Below are 7,548 nucleotides of genomic sequence, written 5' to 3'. Positions count from 1 at the left end.
CAGAGTGAGACTCTGTCTCAAAAAACAAAACAAAACAAAACGCTGATGCCTAAGCCCCACCTTAGATCAATTAAAAACATGGTACCTGAAGATGAGGCCTGGACATGGGATGTTAGCATGCAGCTAAGGGTGAGAATCCTTAGCTAGTCCAACCCTCCACCCCCTACTTTATTGACGATAGGTAAAGGACTTACTCAAGTGCACACAGCTGGTTAATGGTAGAGCAAGTCCCACACTGAAAGTCTCTGCCCTCCCTCTAGTCTAATCCACAGTGATTTCCAATACGATTTCCAATATGCCATTGCCCAGCCTTTGCTCCCGCGTCATTGGATTGGGAGAATCATCTAGGCAGGAGGCAGAGCCAGGCCCACTCAACCTCACTCAGCAAAAATAGAGGTAAAGAAGTGGGAAAAGTTTGAGGAAATGGAAGTGGGGAGTCCCTGAGGACTATGAGCTTGGGAGGACAAGGTCGAGAATGGGTAGGGGGATCTAGTGACTAAATGGCATGAGATTCTGAGGGAAAGGACAATGAGGGTAGGGACCTTGTTTGCCTTGATTGTAAGTGTCTTTCTAGTGCCTTGCACAGAATATAGCATATAGTACGTGCTCAACAAATGCTTGTTGAATGTCTAAATGATGCAATAGCATCAAAAAGCACATGTTCTGTTTATTAAGTCACCCAGAGGGCACTCACATTCCTCAAGGGGGCAGTGGTGAGAACATCCAGACAGCAGCACAAAAGTACAAGAATCTTGGACTTTCAGAGACACTGAGGTGCAGAGGAGGCCAAGCTCCCTGAAATTCCAAGGAGAAGCTGCTATGGGAGGCAGTGGCCCTGTGTGCCAGATGTTTGCAGGGCATCCTGAACTCTCTGAGCATACAGAATGCCACAGGGGACAGGCAGATAAACCGAGCTGTATCCTGGGCCAACTGGAGGGGGCCTGGTAAGGGGAGAAGGAGGTGGGAAGAAGGAGGCTGGGGGCCAAGCCAGCTGCCTCTTGATAGGGGAAGCGGGGAGGCGGGGTGCTCTGGGCCAGTGGCTGGGTCAGATCTCTGGCCAAAGCAAACCTGCCTCAGGGGGCTGGGGGGCCCCTCCCTCCCTGCCCAGATGGAATCAAAGGCTAACAGGACCCCTTGAGGGTCCAGCTGTGACCCTTGCTCCTCACACTCAGCAGGGCCCATTAACCCTGTCCTCCCCATATCCTCAACACACTTTTCCCAGCCCAAAGAATCTTTGCAAACAGACTCCCCTGGTGTTTGCTGATCAGATACCAGCCAAGAGATGTCAGGTTTTCCCAGTCTCACCACCAGCCCTGCCTTTCTCCCCTAAAGATACCCAGACCCTGTCCCACCTCTCACAGTGGCGCTCTGTAAGAAACCAAGGTAGTCTTTGCTCAAACCTGAGCCCTTCCTTTTTCCCATGCCAAGAGTTAAAGAGATCCGACTCATTTCTAGGAGTCATAATAATAAACAAAATAAGAGCACTTGCTTCCATGCTAACAAACAAGATAGGAGAACCTACCCCCTTGGATCTCCTTCTGAACCCAGGTCTCCAACTGATGGTTCTTACACAGGTACAACCTGCAGGTAACTCCTGCTGTTTACCTGAGCTGAGCTGTGCGCTGAGGAGGAAGTAGCCTGGAATTTGGGGATCATCAGAACTGGAGAGGGACCTCAGAGATTTTCTTTTTTTTTTTTTTTCTTTGAGACAGAGTCTTGCTCTGTCACCCACGCCGGAGTGCAATGGCGTGACCTTGGCTCACTGCAACCTCTTCAAGCAATTCTCCTGCCTCAGCCTCCCGAGTAGCTGGGACTGCAGGGGCCTGCCACCACGCCTGGCTAATTTTGTGTGTGTGTGTGTGTGTGTGTGTGTGTATTTTTAGTAGAGACGGGGTTTCACGTCTTAGCCAGGATGGTGTCAATCTCCTGACCTCATGCCTCTCAAAGTGCTGGGATTACTCACAGATTTTCTAATCCCTTGTCATTCAGATGAAGATGCCAAGGTCAGAGTAGAGAAGCCTCTTGTCCAACATCACACGGGTGGTTAGTGGCTTCAGCAGGGCTAGTCTCAGCTGACTTGACTTTCAGGCAAGCGCCCATTGCATTGGACCACGGTGGGGACTGTGAGAGGGCAGGAGGGAAAGCAGACACAGAATAGCTCAGGGCCTTCATGCTCCTGGGAAGAGTTGACACCGGCCCCCTGGGCCACACCATGGGTTCTTTCCTTTTTCTCCCTTGGGACTTCCACCTGAGGAAGGCACAGGCAGAACACAACGTGGAGCTATCTGAATCCAGAGAGAAGGAAGGAGAAAAGGAGGTGGGAATTCAGCACAGGCAGAGACTGGGGAAAATGCTTCTGGGTGCTTTTTCATCCTCTTTTTCTAAATTCTATACAGTGTGGTTTTAACAATAAAGAGGATAATAAAAATACTCTAGGGGAGAGATTAAAATGACAGAACCAACTGGGTGTGGTGGCACATGCCAATAGATGCAGCAACTCTGGAGGCTGGGGCGGGATGACGGCTTGAGCCCAGGAGGTTGAGGCTGCAGTGAGTTCATTGTGCTGCTGCACTCCAGGCTGGGTGACAGAGTGAGAATCTGTCTTTTCTTTTTTTTTTTTTTTGAGACGGAGTCTCACGCTGTTGCCCAGGCTGGAGTGCAGTGGCGCGATCTCGGCTCACTGCAAGCTCCGCCTCCCGGGTTCCCGCCATTCTCCTGCCTCAGCCTCCTGAGTAGCTGGGACTACAGGCGCCCGCCACCGCGCCTGGCTAATTTTTTGTATTTTTAGTAGAGACGGGGTTTCACTGTGGTCTCGATCTCCTGACCTTGTGATCCGCCCGCCTCGGCCTCCCAAAGTGCTGGGATTACAGGCTTGAGCCACCGCGCCCGGCCTGTCTTTTCTTTTTTTAAGGGAGAGAGAAGAGTTGCTGTTTTTGTTTGTTTGTTTTTTGTTTTTGTTGTTGTTGTGTTTGAGACAGGATCTCACTTAGATTGCCCAGGCTGGAGTACAGTGGCGCAATCTTGGCTCACTGCAGCCTCTCAACCTCCCTGGGCTCAGGTGATTCTCCCACTTCAGCCTCCCGAGTAGCTAGGACTACAGGCACATGCCAGCACACTCAGCTAATTTTTTTTAGTATTTTTATTAGAGACAGGTTTCACCATGTTGCCCAGACTGGTCTTGAACTCATAGACTCAGGTGATCCACCCACCTCAGCCTCCCAAAGTGCTGGGAAAACAGGCATGAGCCACCACGCTCAGCCAGAGGAGATTTTTAGAATCTACTTTGAGTAGACTGAAAAGAAAGACCATGTTGAAGGAATGGTTTAACAGATAAAGAAAAAAATAATAAAAGAAAGTAAAAAGAAAAGAAAGACCAAAAAGAAAACAGAGGAGCAGATGTTAAAGGAGAGGTGGGGAGAAAATTCAACACCATCCTTGTAGTCCAGTGAGGAAACTGAGGCAGCAGCAGGACTTGGACAGCCACTCGGGCTCAGAGCCCAACCTTTTTTTTTTTTGAGATGGAGTCTCGCTCTGTCGCCAGGTTATAGTGCCCTGGCACGACCTTGGCTCACTGCAAGCTCCGACTCCCTGGTTCAAGTGATTCTTCTGCCTCAGTGCCCCGAGTAGCTGGGATTACAGGCATGTGCCACCACTCCCAGCTAATTTTTATATTTTCAGTAGAGAAGAGGTTTCACCATGTTGGCCAGGATGGTCTCAAACTCCTGACCTCCTGATCCGCCCACCTCGGCCTCCTAAAGTGCTGGGATTACAGGCATGAGCCACCACGCCTGGCCGATCCCAACCTTTTAATAGGTCACTATAACCTGAGGGAGTGGGAAGACAGAGGGCTGGAAAGGTAAGAAGAGTGAGAAGTCATCTTTCTTGGACACTTGTCATGGCCACCCCAGGCCTCCCCGGCTCTCCTCATCTCATCCCCCAAGATGGGCTCCCTTTGGAAGCAGAAAAACTCCACCCACACTCCCAGAAGACCTCAGAAGCCTGACAGCAGTGACAAGACCACAGGCCCTAAAGAAAAAAGGAAAAGGAGAGTTAGAGGGAATGGAAGAAGGAAAAGAAGGAGAGATGCCCAGAGGGGGTTGGCAGCCGAGAGGAAGACCGGAGGAGCAGGGCTGGAGAGCTGGGCCCAAATCAGGACTGAGGCAGAGAAGTGGGGTGAGGGGGTGGAAGGAGGGACAATGGGGGTGATAGAGCCTCCCAGCTCTTCCTTCCCTCCCACTCTCCCTCCTCCTCTCTCTCTTTCATGATCTTGAAACAACCTTCAAGTCTGGGCTGGAGGCCCCAGGAGGCCAGTCACTTAGGAAACAAAACTGTTTCTTGGAGACCTTGAAAGCCCATCTGCAGCTGAGCAGCGTCCCCACCCCCTCCCTGTGCACACACATTCTCCCATGGACTCTCACGCACACCCACAGCCGGCTTCGCATGAGCTCCCCACTGGCCCACACGCACGCACACACGGACTCCACACTTGATCTTAGCCAAAAGGCCGAGAAGCGATGTGCACACACGGACTCACACGCACCTCTGTACTCATGCTTGCATACAGACACCGATTCATAGCAGATTGGCCACACATCCGAATGAGTGTTGTCTTCTCCCCTGGGGAGCTCCTCCTTTGGAATGTGGTTTGGTACCACCATGCTGTCTCACACCACACGCAGGACCCAACGCTCAGGTCCTCCCAGTCATTAACTAGCACACATCCGTATACAGGCACATGCACACTCCTGTCTGTCTCCAACTCTCTTGGTCTCTCTCTCTCTCTCACACACACACACACACACACACACACACACACACTTCTTACCAACCAAACATTTGATTCAGGACCACTCCATCCCTACTCTGCCCTTGGTGGATCCCCCTCCTGATCTGTGACTTTCTCTCAGCCCACTCCCCAGCCCAGGCATCTTGGCCTTCCATCCTCCTGCTTTCAAGTCTTTCTTTCTCTCTCCTTTGCTCCTCTTACTCCAAGGGCCTGGATCCAAACTGGTCCCGCTGACTGCATTTGAAGAAACAGTAGCCCAACCCAGGCACTCCAGATCAAAGGATCAGGTGTCTACACCTATTAATGTCCTAGAGCCTGAGGTTCATGGTGGACAAGCTCTCACTGGGCAGGGAGGGTGGTCAGTGATGCACGGTGGAAGTATAGGCCCTGGGTGTCCTGCCCACTCTTTGATTTCTCTGAGCCCTAAATATGTGAGCAGCAGTGCCCCTCAGGCTGTGCTCTCGCCCAAATGCAGGGCATGGCAGGGAGCCCCAGCAGGCTGTAGGGGCAGTGGAAGGGCACATCCTTTCCGGTGTTGAGCTTAGCCACAGGGACCAGAGCCAGGGCCTTTGGAAGGACTGGGCAGTACTGGGAGGTGCCAGCAGGGGTGAGGGGTGGGATGAGGTGTTCGAGTGCTTGAAGTTTGCACACCTTCAGATTTGGGAACTGATACTTTCTCTTCTATATCAGTTTGTGTCCTGGAGAGGGCTGGGCAGAAGATTATCCAGGAATTCCAACCCAGGAACCTAAGGAACAGGTGATTCCTAAACCCCAACTTACCATTTTGTCCCCGCAGCCCCCAGGCAAGGCTGCCCCAGTGTTGATGCCCTAGCTGCCTCGGGGCCACTCTGGAGTGACTTTGCTTCATTCAGCCTCTCCTGATGTCTAACCACAGGCTTTCCCGCTACTCCCCTCTCACTCTCTCCTTAACACACAGGGGTTGAACTGGTATCTGTTCCCTTCATTGCTTCCTCCCTCTGCCCATTCTCTCCCAAGACCAAATCCGAGCTCAGTGACGGGGGCCATGAGACGGCCCTGTTGGCCCCATCCTACCCACCCTTTCTGACTGTAACCCAGAGCGGGAAGGAGGGTGGAAGTGAGATGTGACCTACCAGGGCCCTGTAATGGAAAATCTCAACTGCAGGCCCGGAGGGGGCCAGTTATTTAGGGAATTCAGATGTGAGCCTTGTGCCCTGAGAGTGGATTTGCTAGAGGAGGGGCTGATAATCCCTCTGCAGGGAGTTCCCTCTGGGGCCAGAGATGGACCCAGCCCCGCCAGCAGGCACCTTAGGCCTCTGGCCAAAGCCCCCCTTCCCTCCCTCCCTTCCTCTCTGCTTTCTTTGCACTCAGGACACTTAGACCTGCCCCACTCCGCTGGCTTCCATCACTCCATCTCTGTGCCCAGAGAAACAGGGGCACTCCAGGGGAATCCTGTCCTCTGACTGTTCCCAGTAGAAGGGGGGAGCAGAATTTTTTCTTTTCTCTCTGCCCCTTCTGGGTTCCCCTTCCTCTCTGTGCCCCTCATCCTTTGGCTTTTTCATCAAATGAGCAGCAATAACACCCCTAGACCAGCTGGTCCTTTCCTGGGTCATCTCATTGTCCCCAGTTTCTAGCTGGTATAAGGTTTAAGATACTCTTTCCAGCCCCAGGCAAAGCCTTAGGCATTTCTGGGATTGCTCGTGACTCTGATGGGCATCCTCACGCCTCAGACATTTTCAGTCTCCCCCACTTCACTGCAGTGAGGCCTCTTCTCCAGCCTCAGTCCCGCATGCTGCAGATTTGCCTCCCCTTCCCCACTGGAAGAAGAAAACAGTCGCTCTCCTTTCTCGTTCACATGTCTGATATTTGCTATGATATTGACCTTCACACATATCTTAGAGGTTCTGTATTTTCCTCTCTTTTGTCTTCTCCCTAACGCTACTCACCAACCCCAGGCATAGATTCAGTCTAGAGCTCTTCCACAGCGATGAAACGATGAAACGGTGAAATGGTAAATGAGGGGTAAACAAAGCCCAGAGATGTTTCAGATGCCTGCTAGGAGTCCCACCGTTCCCCTCTAGCCCTGGTCTGCCCCTCTCTACCAGAGTCTTGATTCTCCTCCAAAACTTTGGAGAGGTTACACCTGGCAGGGTTTGGGGACACCCTCTCGCCTCCATCTCCAAACTTCCCGCTGCCTCCGGAGCCACCTTTGACTCCTCCTGGGCTCCCCTTCCAGGTGCCTCAAGTGCAGAGGTCAGCCTTCGGTTCAAGTTCTAACTATTTCTGGGCTTCAGTGTCCCTGCAACCTCTATCATAGAAGGAACAGAGTAGTCTATGTTTCTTTCTTTCCCTGGGAGGTTGGATGTAGACTCGAGAGACCTGAGTTCTGGCTCTGTCTTATCAATTCAAATTGTTTAATCTCTCTGAGCCTCAGTTTCCCCACTTGGAAAAGAAGAGTTAGGCCACATGGTCTCTGGCATCCTGGGATTCTGAGTCAACTGCTCCCCCTCAGCCAGATCCTAGGGGGCATATTCCCCCCACCTGGGGCCCAGGCCCACTTCCCTTCAGCCTCTCCCAGTTACAAGTGCCACAGGCCAGAGGGGTTGAGAGGAGCCAAGGGGGGGCATGCCGCGGGACAAATGGGCTGTCTAGGGCCAGTGGCTAAAGGGGCGGGAGGGGAGGAGTCCTCAGGGATCCTGTTTCAACAAACGTTTCTTTCGGAGGAGGGGAAGGCGGGGGAGAGGGGGAGAAGGACCTATTTAAAGCTACCCTGTTGCTTTGGC

The sequence above is a fragment of the Macaca fascicularis genome, chromosome 1, assembly GCF_037993035.2.
Source record: "Macaca fascicularis isolate 582-1 chromosome 1, T2T-MFA8v1.1".
Taxonomy (NCBI): Eukaryota; Metazoa; Chordata; class Mammalia; order Primates; family Cercopithecidae; genus Macaca; species Macaca fascicularis.
Note: the sequence above shows the minus strand (reverse complement) of the source record.